The sequence below is a fragment of the Danio rerio genome, chromosome 14, assembly GCF_052040795.2.
Source record: "Danio rerio strain M-AB ecotype USA chromosome 14, GRCz13ab, whole genome shotgun sequence".
Lineage (NCBI taxonomy): Eukaryota > Metazoa > Chordata > Actinopteri > Cypriniformes > Danionidae > Danio > Danio rerio.
Window position 1 is genome coordinate 19,715,161 of NC_141034.1, and position 19,214 is coordinate 19,734,374.

The 19,214-nt window shown below is 35.8% G+C and overlaps 1 protein-coding gene and 1 long non-coding RNA gene across 3 annotated transcripts in view; one reads left to right on the forward strand and one right to left on the reverse strand.

The window, feature by feature from the left end:
• fgfrl1a (fibroblast growth factor receptor like 1a) overlaps positions 1-19,214 on the reverse strand; it is a 119,570-nt gene that overhangs the window by 74,116 nt on the left and 26,240 nt on the right. The window lies entirely within an intron of this gene.
• Positions 15,147-18,815, forward strand: LOC147840813 (uncharacterized). The gene is made up of 3 exons (XR_015507337.1): positions 15,147-16,580; positions 16,653-17,732; positions 18,147-18,815. It is a non-coding gene; the product is annotated as an uncharacterized LOC147840813 (long non-coding RNA).

A 19,214-nucleotide genomic window follows, 5' to 3' on the forward strand; every position in this document is an offset into this window, starting at 1 on the left:
TATTTTCTAATGCAGTATGTCAATAATGTAAGTGTAGGATGTCAACATTATAACAGCGATGCAATTCAATTATGAAGAAAAAAGATCTGTCACTTTTCCTCACAAGTAAATTTCCCAAAACCAATCCTAAGCCAGACATCCACATTATCTGAAAGCGGGAAAAATAAGTAATCCATTGATGTATAGACTGTTAGAACATTTCAGTGAGACGCAACTACTGTATATGAAGTCTGAGGTTTCAAAAAATGTATTAAATAAAATATAAATAGTGAAGATCTTAGCAATAAGTTCTTATTGTAAATTTACAAAATATCTCCCTGGAACATTATCCTTCCTAAATATTCTAATGATTTTTGCCATAAACTCAACTATTTTGACCCATCAGATATATATTTAGCTAAAATTTGTCACAAATATATCCATGCAGGATCACATTAGAATTTACATCTCTAAGTTGTCCAAACTGTCAATTGTAAACCTAAAAGTAAAACATAAAGTTAAGATGATTTAAAGATAATTTTCATTTACAGCATCTATGAAACAACAGTAACTTATTATTGATGAAGCGCTGTAATATGCAGCATTATAAGAAGGACTGTACATCTGCTATACCTTTCTGTATTGTCTGTGTTGATGCTGTCTGACCTCTCTTTCTCTACGTGTCTGTCTCTGCCTGGGGCATGAAGTGAGAGTGATGGGAATATTGCTCTTACACACAGCGCACTCATTCAGACAGGTAAAGAGCTGCATTTCCCCTGCTGTCAATAGGTCAACTGCTACCAATTACAATAACATGACAGTTAACACTGGCCTGAGGGGACGAACTGCTCAACTCTACAGACATCAAACACATCCTTCACCTGCTCTGCAATGTGTTCTGTTCATCACAAGTACACAGTTTAAATGAGAGTAACAAATCATGGGCTTACACTGAAGGAGGCATATGAAGAAGTAGAGGTTTGAGTAGCCTAACATTGTGTTATTGAGCAACTACAGTGGTTTTTAGTAAAACTGGGAGCTCTATTTTAACAATCTAGGCACAAAGTCTAAAGCGCATTGGCATACAGTATGTGTCCGAATCCACTTTAATTATTTTAAGGATGGGAAAATACACTTTGCACCCGGCACATGATATAATAGGGTTGTGCTTATTTTCCTAATATGTTAAGGGTGTGTTTTGAACATAATGTGCATTAAGCCAATCAGAGTCTCATCTCCTATTGGTGCACTCACATTAGGTACAGTTGCCTTGAAACGTGCCAAAGCGCGATTGTCCCCATCCCCTCTCCCCCTCGGCCTGCACTCACATTGCATTTTTTACCTACTGGACCTGAGCACGTTTACAGTACATCATCAATGATGCGACTGTTTATGGTGAAGATTGCTTTAGTTACATTGTTTTGTATTATTGTTAGTCGTTTGGAATGCAGACACGCAGACAAACATTTTGCCAAACAGATCCACCACTTGACACATAAATTATCATAAAAGTCCTTGTGCTGCAGGTATTAGGAGGTTTGCTGAAGGTGCAACTGGTGTGCAGCGAGGGGTTTGCGTCTTTAATAAACTACGAAAGCTTGTGTTCATTGAAAATTAAGAATGATTAATAAATCTATATAAAACAGTGCCCAAAAAGTGACTCGCGTCTTTATTTTCGGGGTCAGGCCCAAGTGAATCGCGCTCTGGCACACCTCTTCCAACTGGGACAAGGCCGGCCAACTGAATTGCACCTGAGCCCGATTCAGAGCACTCGCACTTCTCAAACGAATCGGGAAACACGCCTGGGCACTGTTCGGATAGCATAATGTGAGTGCACCCTAAGAGTCAGTTGCGTCACGCCATAGCTTATTTGCTATTACCATGGCAGACTTTTTAAGTGGAAAAGCTGAACCCTTCACTAGCAAGAAAACAATCAAACAGACCATCTGCAGCCTGAGGATAAAGAACGAGCCTCCTCCATTCAGCGCCTTTACTTTCTCTTTACATTCACTCTTTACTCCTTTAATTTTGTGGATAAAGAAACGGTGTTGTACGCACTCCACTGAAGACAACCATTAGTCTACACATTTAATTTAGTTCATTAGTGCAAAGATTTTGTTTCAAAACTATTTCTAAATTCAGTTCTAATTTCCAGCAAACAAATAAATAAACAATAATGAAGTGTGCTCAAACAACTTGTTACAGCCAAACACACATCCTATTTTTATGCCCCATATGGTGACGCATACAGTACATCTCCAAAACACAACAGGTTGACAAATCTAAACTTTTTTTTTAATAAAACAAATACAATATGCATATATTATAATAAATAATACTGCTAAGAATATTACCATAATACAAATACAAATAGTCATAAATAAACTAAAAAAAAAGCCCCCTGGCATAGACTTTTAGTTGGTCAATGGCGCAGTCCATTTTAGTTTCTCAAAATAGCAATGTGACAACAACACATGGATCTGCTATTTAAACAACACGGTCTGAAAATAGTAACTAATCACGCCAAACAAGTATGATAGGGCCCTTAGACTTTTTTTATTTTTTGGTTTGTTTTTACAGTACATTTCCAATTTGTAATTATTATTATTGTATGTGAGGAGCAGGGTCAACTTTTGTTTTCTTGCCAGATTTTTCTCATGTTTTGTGGTCAGTATGAAGGCAAGTTGATGTTATTTATTTAGGTTAGAGGGTCTAAAATGGAGTTAGCTGCTGGGTTTGTTGTTTTGGCTTTTTCTCCTTTAGAGACATTTTCTGTTCTCCACTCTAAAACAAAATAACATTTATTTGAGATTATTTGACAACAAAAACCCATCTCGTCCGCAATCCCCTGAACAAAACTAGAACGCCTTTTTTCCCTCACCACATGACAACCCCAAACATTATCAGCAGGCTACATGCACAGCTAGTGTTTTTTTAGCCAACGATAAACTTCCAGTGAAAGGTTTATGAGATTACCTTCAATTTCACAAGGTTTGTGTTACAGCATCGATGTTGTAATGTAATTAAAATACAATTAGTTTAATAGACTTCAGCATTCATTTAGTTGTTCAAGCATAAAACGAGATGAAAGACAATGTAAACACAAGCACCACCAGTAGCAGCAGGCTAGCGTGGAAACTCCATTGATAATACTGGGGTGAAATAAATGTCCTTATTTTTAAAGACATAGGGTGGACAAAAAGGAATTGAATGCAGTGCTTCTTGTCCGGTCAGATACTCACTTTATATTGTGTGTCTTATCAGGCAATGAAGATCACTTATTTTGTTAAATTAAACAAATACTAACACTAATGCATTCAAAATGATTTTTCTTTCATTCTAAAAGTCACTAAGAATAGGTCTTAATTCAATGTTATTATGAAGGAAATATTCATATTTTAGGTAAATATTACATGTTTTAGGTGTACTTTGAATTAGGTTTCATATTGTGTTTTGTGTTAAGGGTAATGGATTTGTCTATAAGTTTAAAGGAAAATGTACTGTTTTTTTCATCTGTTTTTCATTGATATTTTTTCAAATGTTCAAATTGAAATACAGGTTTTCAACATGTAAAAGAAGTCTAACTCTAAAAAGTGTGAAGTTGTCTTTAGATCAAATTAAAAAAATTATCTCGGTGCAACTGAAGTTTTAAATAAATATTTGAAATATATACATTTATATAAATTTATATAAATAATATAAATGTATTTCCCAGAGATGGGTTTCGGCTGGAAGGGCATCCACTGCGTAAAAACGTGCTGGATAAGTTGGCGGTTTATTCTGCTGTGGCGACCCCGGATTAATAAAGGGACTAAGCCGACAAGAAAATGAATGAATGAATGAATATAAATTTATTGCAAGAAAGTTTAACCATTGCCTGTTATCAATAAAATTGCATGGAATCAATAAAAAAAAAGCTTCATGTATTGGGCTTCCAGAGTGAGATAAAAAAAAACTGGCATGTTGTGAATGGCACAGGATCCCACAAACTGGAGCAGAGATTGAGCGAGTGGTTTATCTAATGAAGGGCTGGAGCGCTGGGAAAAGAGAGGTTTGGCTGGCGTTCGCTTTCTGCCACTGCGGAGACACACTTTTCTGGGAATCTCAGGAGCAGAAGCCAGTAGGGTGTTGGGTGCTGAGCGGATAATGTTGCCTTGTTCACCAGTCAGCAGATTCTTTACACTCTTTACGTTCCCTCTGCTGTTCGCTGGCCATTCACAACAGGACATGAGCTCCTTATTCCTCTCTAACAACAATCTAAACATATTTCAACTGTGAAAAGCCAGTTCTTTACAAATCACAGACGAGCAGGTTTCCATGTTAAAAATAACCTCCCAATCAGTGTTTTTGTCAGAAATATATATTGTATTTAAGGAAGTAGGGCTGGGCAATTTGGCCTAAAATCAAAATCTTGATTAATTTAACATTTTAACTTAATTACGATTAATGAACGATTATTTTATTTAATTTTTTTGTCCTCATAGTTCACTGACAGGTTTTGTACAGTAAATATGCTCAAATATTACATGTCAGAGAATGAAGGGTGCATTACTTGATTTTAAATATTGAAGGAAATGATCTACTATCAATGATGTTTTACTGAACATCAACATTTAACTGAAATTAAAACACAATGCCTAAAACCAACAGTATATTTTTTTTTCCTTATAAAAGAGTGAAAATAAATAACTTGCACTTTTGCAAACAAAATAAATTATTTTCAAAGTTTTTCATATTAAAAGTAAAAAATAAGAAAATAAGCAGCATCTCTTCTGAAAAAATAAATCTTGTATATTCTGTAAATATGAATAATTTGTATATTGTATAATAATTTAAACAGTGCATTTCTTGCATCTTTTGTAAACAAATCATTCATTTTCTTGTTGGCTTTTTCCCTTTATTAATCCGGTGTCACCACAGCGGAATGAACCGCCAACTTATCCAGCAAGTTTTTACGCAGCAGATGCCCCTCCAGCCGCAACCCATCTCTGGGAAACATCCACAGACACATTCACAAACACACTCATACACTACGGACAATTTGCAAACTCCACACAGAAACGCAACTGAGCCGAGGCTCGAACCAGTGACCCAGCGACCTTCTTGCTATGAGGCGACAGCACTACTACTGAGATTTCTGGCGCAGCTTCCAATCATCGTCAATGTAGTGCAAAGTAACGCTCAAAAATGGTCGTCATCCTACTTGACCAGAGATCAGATGTGGCTGCAAAGTGGCCACAGAAGTATAAAACAGCCTCAGCCTTTGACAGAGAGGGTCACTTGACTCCACAAGCAGTAGGAAAAGTAACTGAAAAAAAATTGTCCTGGAAAAATTTGATCAATTATAGGTTCTGAATGTCGATTTTGATTACTTTTCGATTAATTGCCCAACCCTAATTAAAAGTACACAACCAATTTAGTTTAATAGAAGGTATTTCAGTTTATTTAACAAAACTAATTGTAGAGTTTAAGGTTTAAATCAGTTTTATTATATTAATCATATTTAATTAGATCAATTATAGGTGCTGAACGTCGATTTTGATTTCTATCAATCTTCCAGCCCTATAAGGAAGCCTGTTTCCGCTGTCTAATCAAATCAATCAATCAAAACTGTGACTTTTTCCCCTGCAATTCTGGTGTACATTGCACAATTCTGACTTTCTTAGAATTCCAACTTTATTTCCCACAATTGCAAGTTTTCTCTTGATATTGCATTACGTGAGATTTGAAAAGAAAAGTATGAATTATGAGATTTAAACATCATTTTTTTCTGTATCTGGGTTTAAATCTTGGAATTCTTAAAGGGTCTATATGCACAGCTAGAGTTTTAAACCCAACACTAAACTTCCAGTAAAAGCTTAATATGACTATTTTTAATTTAGCAAGGTTTTTTACAGCATCGATGTTGTAATGTAATTACAATACTTTTAGTTAAATAGACATAAGCATTCATTTAGTTGTTCAAGCGTAAAACATGATGAAAGACTGTTGTAACCACTAGCACTATCAGTAGCAACAGGCTAGCGCAGAAATTCCATTGAAAATACTGGGGTCAAATCATATTTTAAAGACATGGCGGGGGAAATAGAAATTAATGCGGTGCTTCTTGTCCGATCTGAGACCCACTTCATATCTTATATCTAACAGGCAGTTAAGATCGCTGATTTTTAAAGAAATCTGATCTTAATCGTGACAACTTTTAATAGAAAGACAGTTCACTATAAGCCCTTGGGCTGCCTGGCTGAAAACTAAATGTCCATGATCATATAGCCCATTTATGATGTTTCTTTTCTCTTTTTTGTTAGTATTTTGGAATTATGTGTTTATGATGTAAGTTTTTAATTTAGTTTCATCTTAAATTTTTATTTGCGTTTCATAATTTCAAATGTATTTTTGCAATTCACAGTCTGTAATCTGTAGAAATTTGAGCATGAAAATCACAAGATATAAAGCTGCAAATATGAAAAGAAAAAACAGTACTTTTAATACTATTAATATCGAAATATTCGTTAAACAATAAAATTGCCTTTGGAAAAATGTGTAAGCTATTAAAAGATAATGATTTTCCATACCAAATATTGAAATAGTATTTTTTATAGTAAATTTAAACAATCTGAAAATGAAAATGTAATCTAAAATTGTAAGTTATTTATTAAATGCTATATGTTGCTTAGGTAAAAATCATTTATTTATTTTGGTGAATTGGTGAAGTTTTTTTTCCCTCTCCGCTGTCGTCACTGGCTTGCATGGTTCAGGATCTGCAGAGCTACGCATCGATGAATTTGCTCTTCAGTGTTTGGACTCTCAGTAATGATTTCAAACCAAACTGAACTGAGCTAAACTGAACTGAACTTAAACACTAAAAACTGAACTACCATGATCCAGTTACTATGACTATTTAAATGAAGTTGCTTTGACACAATCTACATTGTAAAAGCGCTATACAAATAAAGCTGAATTGAATTGAATATTTTCCTTTAGCTTAGTCCTTTTATTCATCAGAGGTCGCAACAGCGGAATGAACCACCAACTTATCCAGCATATATTTTACACAGTGGATGCCCATCCAGCTGCAACCCAGTACTGGGAATCACCCTTACACTCTTAAATTAACACATACACTACGACCAATTTAGTTTATTCAATTCACCTGTACCACGTCTTTGGACTGTGGGGAAAACCTGTGGGGGAGCACCCCGAGGAAACCCATGCCCACACGTGGAGACCATGCAAACTCCACACAGAAATGCCAACTGAGCCAGCCAGGACTCAAACCAGTGACATTCTTGCTGTGAGGCAACAGTGTTAACCACTGAGCCAGCAAAAATAAATAAATAAATAAAAATAAAAATTCTGTAAAAATTAATTAGAGATGTTTTTTTTTTATCAGTTTAATTGGTTTATTTTTGTTTACTCAAAAACAACAACAAAAACAACAAGACAAAAAGGATGATGTAAATAAAAAAATATATATTTTTAACGTTTCCGTTTTATAGGCAAATATATAGTTGTCAAAAGCATAAAGAGTCTTTGAAGGGAAATGAATAACCCTGGTCAAAGAAGCAGACCTCCACAGGACTTACTCCAGAACCGTTTAAAGCTGTCAGTTCTGAGGAGCGTAAACCTCCATCTCACCTTATATAACGGCCACAGGTTCACTGGAAACAAAGCCGGCTCTGTCCCACCAAATTAACCCAGATCATGTTCATTTTAAACAGCACCTGTCTTCTCCGTGTAAACGAATTGAGGAACCAAACGCTGCAGTAAAGTCTGGAAATCAGAGTGCTGAAAAGCTATGAAAAGGACACGTTCGGAAGGCGTTGTTTTCGCAAGCTAACGAGCCAAAAACTGAGCCTTTTTTTTGAAAGAACGACATACTTCCACCGGTTATAAAGACTTTTATTAGAGGCTCAATAGGAGAAACTTGGGCCTGGATGACAATTATCCAGATGTATTGGACGTGAAAGGGGAGCCTGAAAAAATACGCAGGGAGCCGAGATTTCCCAGGGCTGCGACCTCGGAGGAAAAGCCAGCTTTCTTATTGCGTGCTGGCGAAAAACTGTGGTAAAGGCCACCACTTCAATTACACGTGGCTGCTGTGGGGGCTTTATGTTTCACAGGGGGGAGATAAAAATGTCCTCGGTGGGGCGCCGCGTTTGCCGTGTGGACTCAACAATGGGGACGCAGAGGGGGACTAACAGAGCTTTGGATGAGGACTAGAATGTGGCAAAAGAAACAAAACAAAGCGTCTGTTTTTATCTCTTTTTTTAGAGAGGTTAAGCTCTTAGATGTAAATTAGCTCTTTTTTTGACAAGTTAGCAAGACTTTGTTCATGTTTCTGTGATGTTCAAGTGACACATAAATGTTAAAATACTCTATTTTTAGAATGAGTTTGATTTAGTTTTTAAATGTTTATTATTTCCATTAAAATAATGTTGATCGCAACTTTGTGGAATACATTTACATAAGGGTTCTGTTGGAAGTGGAAATGCAAGACTTATGAGGGTATCCTGTACTGTACTGTACAGTAAGGCTTTATTGCAAGTGGCAACATCCCGCTCTCCCTTGTGAAGCCAATATAGAAGTAACTAAAACTGCAATTCATTGAATGGCCTTTGGATGTTCACTGACTGCAATGCTAAATTGGTCAATTTTACAGCTGATAAAAACAAGTTTACAGCCTGGTACAAAAGATGGTTTTGGTGCATATAGCTAATATTACCCCTCATGATAACTGTGAGGTGGGTGAATTTTTTTTATAACTCATCCATTTCCTTTTTATTAAGTTATATTAGGTCTGCGTAATTAAAGGTGTGGCCACTTGAATGACAGCTAGGTCTCACTGGTCGCCGTCACTTCACCTCAGCTGATTCCGGCTGATTAGCTGCTGAGCTCTGCATATATATGGTATTTTTGTTTTGTTTTATGTGGCTTTACACAGTCAATTGAAATTACTTCTACAATTGTCAGATAATATGGCATGCTGTGTGCTCACAACCCCTTCACATGGTCTCCATTTCCCAGGTGAGTGAAATTCTTATATAATTCTCTACCATCTCTATAAACGTATTTGTTTTACTTAAGATAATTTATCATTTATAAATGTCTTTTATAATTATCTTTTTCATAGCTGTAGGTTATAAAACAGTCATCTGAAATTATGTCATACAGTTTTATGCCTGGATTTTATAAATAGTCTTGCAGTTACTAACACAGATTATATTTGCAGTGTTTGGAAGTAATTTTACATTTTCCTCTGGTAGAAAAAAGTCATAAGAACAACGCTTAGTGGCTCAATGTGTTACAACAGTGTTTTTAAAAAAACTAAACACTTTATTGATATAGTATACAGTCAAGCACATGTGGTCACAATCACAAACGAACACAAACGAGTCTCAGGTAATGAAGTATTAAGTGTTTCTCCCAAAGAAAAGCCTGTCTAAGCAAAATGCTAGCAGGCATCTGTACCTCAGCTCATGCTTCGCCTCTTTGCTCCTGTTTAGTCACCCCCCGGTGGGTGTGATGCTGCACAAACAAAATAGCGACGGTTGGCCACACCTACTTGTAGCTTCATTTGCGCTCTTCAGAAACCCGTGGGTGACGTCATGGATACTACATCCATATCTTTTACAGTCTATGCTTTATTGCTATACGAATCCAGAATGACTGTGTTTGTCTCTCATTATCCATGTAAAAAAAAATCTGTTTCTAAAGGAGACCTGTCAAAACAATTCTGTCATTTTTGTGAAATTTTGTAAATGAGTTTTCTTTGTAAATGATTTTTTGCCCACTGAAATGGACTGTACGGTGGCACACTGTGGTCATTCTTATCACAAAACAGGTCCTGGTGCATTAAAAGTTAAATTACACAAGATTCCCACATTACAAACTGTTTATCAGTCACTAGCTGTCAAAAGCCAAATTGTTTGTGTTGTGGTCCAATGTGACTGGCTGTTGTTAATCATGCCAATGTTGATGCCAATGTCCCATGTTTGCCATGCACAGAGTTTGATCAGGGTTGGAGCAAAACTCTCACAAGCCACATTTAAGGATCCCAGACAGCCAAGACTTTTGCAAAATTGTTGCAAACCATTTATATGGCTTGAATTTAAACAAACAAACTAAATTTGGTAATATGTAACTTAATTTGTTTGTTTAAATTCAGCCCAAATGAACTGTTTATAATCACTTAGCTTGAATTAAATTGAATTTTTTTTTCAGTATACAATAAATATTGGAGACACTATAAATGTATAAAAACAGCTGAACAATTAATCCTAGGAATGTAAAATTTTTAACATTAATAATACAGTATAATAAAACTGATTTAAACCTTAAAAGTACACAACCAATTTTGTTAAATAAAAGGCATTTCGGTTTTAATGACACTGGTTGTGGAGTTTAAGGTTTAAATCTATTTTATTATATTATTCATATTTAAAAATTGTATGTTCCTAGGTACATACTCTGTAAAAACTGTGAAAATCCCTAAATGAAATAAATTAGTTTAATATATATTTTTTTAAAAGTTACTTTAACTCAATGAAAAAGAGTTACGTTAACTCATAAACTGATTATATCAAGCAGAACTCTAATTGAATTAGTTCTGAATTAATTAATTATAATGTTTTGTGTTAACTCTAATGCCAGAAGGAATATCTGAGTAGCTTTATAGTTGTTTGGACTTAATTTAATTGAGCTAATAGTGATTTAAAACTAAACTTAAAATGTTTAAAGTTACTAATACTCTAAAAGTTTGATGATATAAACACACGTGTATGTGACACGATATATAAGTTTAAGTTTTCAAAACTTAAATGGTTTGCTGCAATCGGTTTCCTCAAATGGTTTGAGTTAACTCATCAGCTTTTGAAGTGTACAGTTTCCATATTTTGTGATTCTCAAGTGTTTTCCATTTATTTACATATGAGAATTCCATTATGGGATGTTGATCTCTGCTCTGTCCACCTTTGATGTTTAAAATTCAACTCTTCAGTTTACTAAAGTGACTTTAATGGACATTTTAGTTATTTAAAATAAAATAATGTATAAGAAATAATATACAGAGAAATAAGTCTGTAAAGTAACAGAAAATGTACTGGCAGTTTATTACAAGGTTTTTGTAACGTATACCATCAACCCGGACAAAATGCTAAAAAATTATTATTATTATTATTATTTTTTTTTTTTACTTTTCAAGGTTAAAAGTTGTTGGAAGAAAAATCAAGGTCCCATCATGCAAGTCAAGTACAAAAATGAGGAATAATAAAAAATAAAAACATAAAAATCACAAAATACGGAAAACTGCTCATTTACAGATACTTTTTTTCACAGTGTAGTCATCAGAAGCAATATACTTAATCGTTTTGTTGTTATCTTTATGCATGAAGTCAAGAATTGTTGTTGATTTTAAGTATTATAAGTTAATGAATGATTTATTATCATTCGAAAAGTTGCTATAAAAATATTTGATGTGATGATTTTGTGCTTTTTATAATATAAAGTAAATAAAAGTTTGCAATAAAGTGTTTTTAAATTATCTCTCTTTCGCCAACAATTATAGTCCAATTTCTAGTCAGGTGCAACTTATTTCCCTTAAAATACAGAATGAATACACTTCTCATCAGTTCTTGAATCCTCATTTGAGAAGCCCAGTCGGTGAATCTCAGCATTGCTGTTTGGCAGGGCAGAGCAGCTAATTCCATTTCAGCGCTCAGACAAACAGCTCACACAGGCCTGGAATGCAGGGCATGAGTATATAAGATATCCGCCCCTTCCCTCCCCTCAGACGAAGAATAAAAACAGGGCTATAAATGGTCGCTCATCGCCCACCATGTCCACAGTGCGCTCTGTGGCATCTGCAATCTGTGGCTTTTCCGCAGGACAACTGCCTGACTTTTTTCGAAGACTACAGTGTCAGGAGATGTTCGCAACTTAACGATGACAGGCAGACAAACCACTGCCATCAAATCTGATTTCCAAACATCAGATGATGAATTAGTTATGTAGGTTTCTGCTATGAGGTTGCCCATGAAAAACAACATGAAATATGTCAGAAGAGCTTTAGCTGGGGTTTGAACTGTGGTTTGAGGTTGGAGCACAGGTCAGGGTCTGGATTAGGGTAAGCCCTAGGAAAAAAAATGTGAGTGCTGAAAAGAAGGAAACATGTTGTGCTGGATCTTAAATGAACACTTGCCGAGAACCAATGTTGTTGTTATTATTATTATTAATATTATTGTATTATTATTATTAATAATAATAATTATAAAAACACCTGAAAATGTTACATACAGCAATGACTAAATTAAAAAGACAAATAGAGTGAAGGAACTATGACGTCAATTTGTATGCAAAAACTCAAAAGAGAGTTAGCATTTTAGCAGTCCCGGTTGCCTCATCCCAAAGTCAATGGGTGTTTTAAAAAGACTCTTGGTTAATCGATAAGATAAGCATCGTGGGTACCACATACTCACACCACATGCTGTCATCAAAATCACTCCTCCAAGTCCTCCTTTTACTGTTTAAATGCAACTTTAAGAGAAAAAAAGCCCTGCCACTGAGTCTAAGCCAGACTGGAATCAGCTGTGGTTTGCCCATTTACCCCACATAAATCAGCAGTGTCAATTATTCAATTGCTTGTTTATTATCAGCTGAGATATATTTTTGAAATTGATATTGATTTTAGAACTGATATCATGGCAGTAGAACAGGTTTTTATACTGTATCTAAGGTTTGGAATTGAGTTTTTGCTGTTGTGGGATGTTGTGTGTTAACATTCATAAATACTACAAAAACAATCCCTCATTTTGTTGGGAGGTATAGCTATGTTAAGGAAAGGTAAGCATTGTGGAATTGTGTTCACTGACTGCATGTTAGGTTAAAACGACATGAAATGTGTGAATGGTATGGCCACAAAAGATTGATGCTGTGCTAACTGTGTTTAGAGTTTTGAAAATGTGACAACTAGTTGGACAAACGCTTGTTAGCGACTGAAAAAAACTGTTATATCAACATTAAATTTGTTATATATTATAATTATTTGCACTTACATATTTTTTCTCAATATGTAGTTCTTGTTTTTATAAAATAACATTAGTGCTAAAAATATTGTGTGCCAATGCATTTTCCCAGGTCAAGAAACACTTGCAAGTGTGGCAAAATGTTTGTTTTAGGCTTGTGGCTGCAGCGCAAGGACAAATTGATATGAAACCCGTAATTCAAGGGAATCTATTACAAGTGTGTGTTGCAGGAACGGGTGGCCAGTATCTCTATGGCTAATATTTAACAGTGGCGTCCTCCAGCTGCCTGATAGAGGCCGAGACGAGCCTGTCCCATCACACTTCAGTGTCTTATCTGATCTCAGGGCACGAACCCTCACTTCAGAGCCTGTAATCGCTCACGTCTCTAATCAAACTTGTGTATTTGTTAACTAGAGCCCCATGCTTGCACCATAGGAACAGATGCAGGTCGAGGACGATTTATTAAGCAAGACCCACCACATGTTGTGGAAACATCCTTTGGGTGAAGGATAGTTTAAATATACACTCACCGGCCACTTTATTAGGTACACCTTACTAGTTCCGAGCCCCCTTTTGCCTTCAGAACTGCTTTGATCCAGTGGCATAGAGTCAACATGGTACTGGTAATATTCCTCAAAGATTTTGGCCTTTATTGACATGATAGTATCATGCAGTTGGCTGCACATCCATGATGCGAATCTCATTGTCATGTTCAAGAAACCATTCTGAGATGATTAACGCTTCATGACATGTCGTGTAATCCTGCTAAAAGAAGCCATGATGGTACACTGTGGTCATAAACGGATAGACATGGTCAGCAACAATACTCAGGTAGACTGTGGCCATTGACACGATGCTCAAATAATACTAATGAACCCAAAGTGTGCCAAGAAAATAGGATGGATCCATGCTTTAATATCGTTGATGCCAAATTCCGACCCTTCCATCCTAATGTTGCAGCAGAAATTGAGACTCATCAGACCAGGCATTGTTTTTCCAATCTTCTATTGTCCAATTTTAGTGACCCTGTGTGAATTGTAGCCTTAGTTTCCTGTTCTTAGCTGACAGGAGTAGCACCCAGTGTGGTCTTCTAAGGTTTGACGAGTTGTGTGTTTAGAGATGCTCTTCTGCATACCTTGGTTGTAACGAGTGGTTATTTGCTGTTGCCTTTCTATCAGCTCGAACCAGTCTGGCCATTCTCCTCTAATCTCTGGCCTCAACAAGGCATTTGCGCTCACAAAACTGCAAAGCTGCTACTCACTAGATATTTTCTTTTTTTTAGACCATTCTCTGTAAACCCTAGAGATGATTGTGTGTGAAAATCCCAGTAGATCAGCAGTTTCTGAAATTCTCCCAACCATGTGACATTCAAAATGACTTAAATAACCTTTTTTCCCCATACTGATGGTTGATTTGAACTGCAGCAGATTGTCTTGACCATGTCTACATGCCTAAATGCAATGAGGTGCTGATTTAAAATATGCGTTAACGAGCAGTTGGATAGGTGTACCTACTAAAGTGTCCGGTGAGTGTGTATGTGATAAAAAGATTTCTTAAAGTCAAAGTTTAAATAAGCACATATTAACAAATGCCATTTTAAGAATGCCAAATGTTTAGAGTATGACTTGTTTTTTAAGGTATGAATACTTAAGAATGCAGTAAGGATGCCAAAAACATTTAAAATGTTAAAAAAGTTCTAATTTATTGATAATAATAAATGTTTGTTGCAGCAATTCATAATAAAAGATTAATATAAATAAACTAAAAGAAATACTATCACATGACAGGAATATATTATATTATTTTAATATATCCAAATAGAAACCAGATAGCCATGTTGATGATTCACAATGTTACAGTTTTTTTTGTACTGTAGTTTTGATAAAACAAATCCAACATGTTTTAGTTAAAAAAATTATGATCTCATTACAAAAAAAACAAACAAACAAACAAGAATGCATATTACAAAGTTTTAGGACACCTCTGATGAAAGGTTTTGATCCCTTTCAAATTTTGACTACTGTATGTACAGGTGAAATCAGAATTATTAAACCCCCCTTTGAATTTTTTTCTTTTCTAAATATTTCCCAAATGATGTTTAACAGAGCAAGGTCATTTTCACAGTATGTCTGATAATATATTTTTTTTCTGAAGAAAGTATTACTTGTTTAATTTTGACCAGAATAAAAGCAGTTTTTAATTTTTAAAAACATTTTAAGGTCAAAAGTATTAGCCCCTTTGAGCTTGATTTTTTCCGATCGTCTACAGAACAAACCATCGTTATACAATGACTTGCCTAATTATCCTAACCTGCCTAGTTAACCTAATTAACTTAGTTAAGCATTTAAACGTCAATTTAAGCTGTAAAGAAGTGTATTGAAAAATATCTAGTCAAATAATATGTACAGTCATCATGGCAAAGATAAAATAAGTCAGTTATTAGAAATTTGTTATTAAAACTGTTATGTTTAGAAATGTGTTGAAAAAATCTGCTTTCTGTTAAACAAAAAATGTAGAAAAAAATAAACAGGGGGGCAAATAATTCAGGGGGTTTAATAATTCTGACTTCAACTGTATCACAGTAGTCGATTTTGCAAACATTGTATTATTAGAATACATATACACAATTATAATCCTAAAATTAAAATAACCTAACAACACATGATAACCCACACAAATGCCACTATTAATAATAATAAAAAACAACAACAAAACAAAGAAACACAAAAACTAAAGACCCAAATCAAAACCCAGCTTCCACTATCAGTGTCTTGTCTCTTCACTGACAGACTGGTATTCATGCCCTCCTCCTGCCTCACACACACACACATTCCACACCGCGTTTCAGCCATGACTAACTTCATTTGCTCTGCGCAGGTCTCCATCAGAAAGCATTTCATCTACACGCTCTCCGGGCACCTGACCAGGGCAAAGAGCCACATAAGACACCTCATGTAGAGTTGACCCGTGAAAAGGAATGCCATCCATTACTGAGGTCTAATGTAGTGAGTTTCACGAGCACAACTCTGCATTTGTTTGGAGGGGTAGCGAAATGCACAAGTGGAAGGTTTGCAAGACATTTCTTTCTCAACGCTCAAACTACAGCAGCTGAAAGTGAAAAAACACCAGCTCAACATGCTTAGACGTAAGCCGATGATTAAGAATACAATATATTGTGATAATGAACACACTTTATTTATAATCATGGGCACTTCAAAATACAGTGAATAATTCTTTTTTTTTTCTTTCTTTTTTTTTTGCAGTGCTGATCACAGCGGGGCCAAATGCTTTAAGACATTGGAAAAAAAAATGCACATTTTCACTTGTTAATCTGGCCTAATACATGCTGAAATATAGGTTGAAAATTCTAAGATGTTTGCAGTGTTTTGTTAGGCATAGTGTATTGTGTTTGTTTATTATTGTATTTAGAAAATTAGTTTTGGGGTTTAGATTACAATGTGTGGTTTTGAGCATGAAATTAACCATTTAGCCAGTTGTTGTAGTTGTGTTGGTGCGTTAAGAGTTTAGAAAACTTGTTAAATATCTTCCTGAGACCCTGCCCATTGACTTGTGTCCTCTGTAGTGGACATTGCGTTTTCATGATTTTTCTTTGCATTTTTTGAGCTACTCTGTCAAGTCCTGTTGTACTGTTAGGAGGACATCCTGGGCTTTCTAGTGATATGTCATTTGATTGGCTGGCTTGCTAGGAACCACCTTTTACACTGCATCCAAAATGGCCGACATACAAAACAAGCAAATTTTTTGTAAAGGAGAGAAGTACCTGTATGTAAAATTGAGCTTTTTATGGCCTTCTCACACTATGCTATTTGTACCGTGCCCAGGCCTGTTTCCCAGATCGTTTGAGAAGTGTGAGTGTGCTGAATTGGGCTCACTTGGACACTTGTGTGTGAGTGCAAAACGCACCAAAGCCCGAAACTGAAAGTGAGATGTGACTTTAAGGGACTGTTTGATATGGATTTAATAATCATTCTTACTGTTCAGTGAACGCAAACTGCCGTAGTTTATGACTGTTTATGAGCGTCAAAAGCGGCTGATCTGTTCGGTGAAATATCTGACTGCATGTCATCGCATCTGTAAGGACTAAAGCGATATAACTAGAGAAATCTCCTCTGTGCTGAGCGAGAGCGCTCACTGAACAGCGCATCATCGATGACGCAAGCGTGCCCAGGCCCAATTGTAGTGCGAGTGCGGGCCATTGGGGGAGACGGGAGGGGGGACAAGCGTGCTTTGGCCTGGTTCGAGACAACAGTACATAGTGTGAGTACAACCTTGGAGTCTAACAATTTGAAAATTAGAGAAAATTAGAGAATGACAATCAGTTTTAAATTGCTTTTATATTAAATTTGTTTTAGATTAACATCACTTCTTTTGTTGTTGTTTTTGTTTTGTTTTTAGTTTGGCTCTTTTTCAGACTAAACGGTTTCAGGAATTTTAATACAAAAGGAAAAAAATGGCTTTTATTTTGGTTTTGTTACATTATTGTTGGATTAATGTGCCTTTACAGCCATTTTTTTACCCAAAGGATGTAGGAAATCACAGAAAAAACAAACAAAAAAATTATTTGGGTCTCAGGAGGATATATTGAAAAAACTGTCATAGCGATTGGAAAAAAAAACTGTAATAACTTTTATTATTTGTTTTCATTTATTATTCCTGTTTATGTAAAGCACTTTAAATGACCATTTTTCATTTATTAATTTTCTTGTCGGCTTAGTCCCTTTATTAATCCAGGGTCGCCACAGCGGAATGAACCGCCAACTTATCCAGCAAGTTTTAACGCAGCGGATACCTTTCCAGCCGCAACCCATCTCTGGGAAGCATCCACATACACATTCACACACACACACACACACACTCACACAATTTAGCCTACCCAATTCACCTGTACCGCATGTCTTTGGACTGTAGGGGAAACCGGAGCACCCGGAGAAAACCCACGCGAAGGCAGGGGAGAACATGCAAACTCCACACAGAAACACCAACTGAGGTGAGGTTTGAACCAGCGACCCAGCGACCTTCTTGCTGTGAGGCGACAGCACTACCTACTGCACCACTGCCTCGCCTAAATGACCATTTTGTATAAAATAAACTTCTCTTGCCTTGCCTAACAACACTTTAAAATCTTAGTGGTAAACTGTGTTCTCATTTATAACATACTCACAAAACTAAGGTGGAAACGTGTGTACACAACTTCTCTCACAAATGTTGTGATCTATAAAAACACACACTTAACAGGAGAATGTGCACAGCTGTAAGTAAAGTAAATGTAAACATATTTAACCTAAATATGGACATAAATCAACCCATTTAAGTCATGATACGAGCTATAATCATTAAATAAACTGACATTCATTCTGGCAAACATTTACTTTTAAAGTTTCTACGCAGTTTTAAAAACGAGACACCTGACTACAAGTCAAAATGATGTTAAAAATGGAGATAATAAAAATTATGTTTGTTAATTTAACTAACATTGATGAGACTTTATTGTAGTGCAAGTCTTTTGTATTATACTTGATCACCCTTCTGCAATTTAATTTGTTTGAAATATTTGAAACACCAAGTATTTTTGCACTCTTATACCTGTTAAAGTAACTTTTTTTGCAGTTTAGTCCAATACTGTGATGATACCATGGTAAAATATTCCCAAATTAATTGCAACTAAGTATTTGATATCGTCAAAATCCTACACGTGCTACTTAATGTACACTATAAAAACTCTTCATTGAGGCTCTGAATCATTCATTCAGTCATTTAATTTTTGTCTTAGTCCCCTTATTAATCTGGGGTCGCCACAGCGGAATGAACCGCCAACTTATCCAGCATATGTTCTATGCAACGGATACCCTACCATCACTGGGAAACACCCATATACTCTTGCATACACACACACACACACTACAGCCAATTTAGTTTATTTAATTCACCTACAGCACATGTCTTTAGACTGTGGGGGAAACCAGAGCACCCGGAGGAAACCCACGCTAACACAGGGAGAACATGCAAACTCCACACAGAAATGCCAACTGACTCAGCTGGGGCTCGAACCAGTGACCTTTTTGCTGTGAAGCGATCGTGCTACACACTGCGCTAACAAGCTGCCAGCAGGCTCTGTATCATTTTCAGATTTTAAAGAAAAGCAACTACCAAAAAAAGTATCGTTTTTTTTGGTCCATGGCTTATGGCTTTCCATTT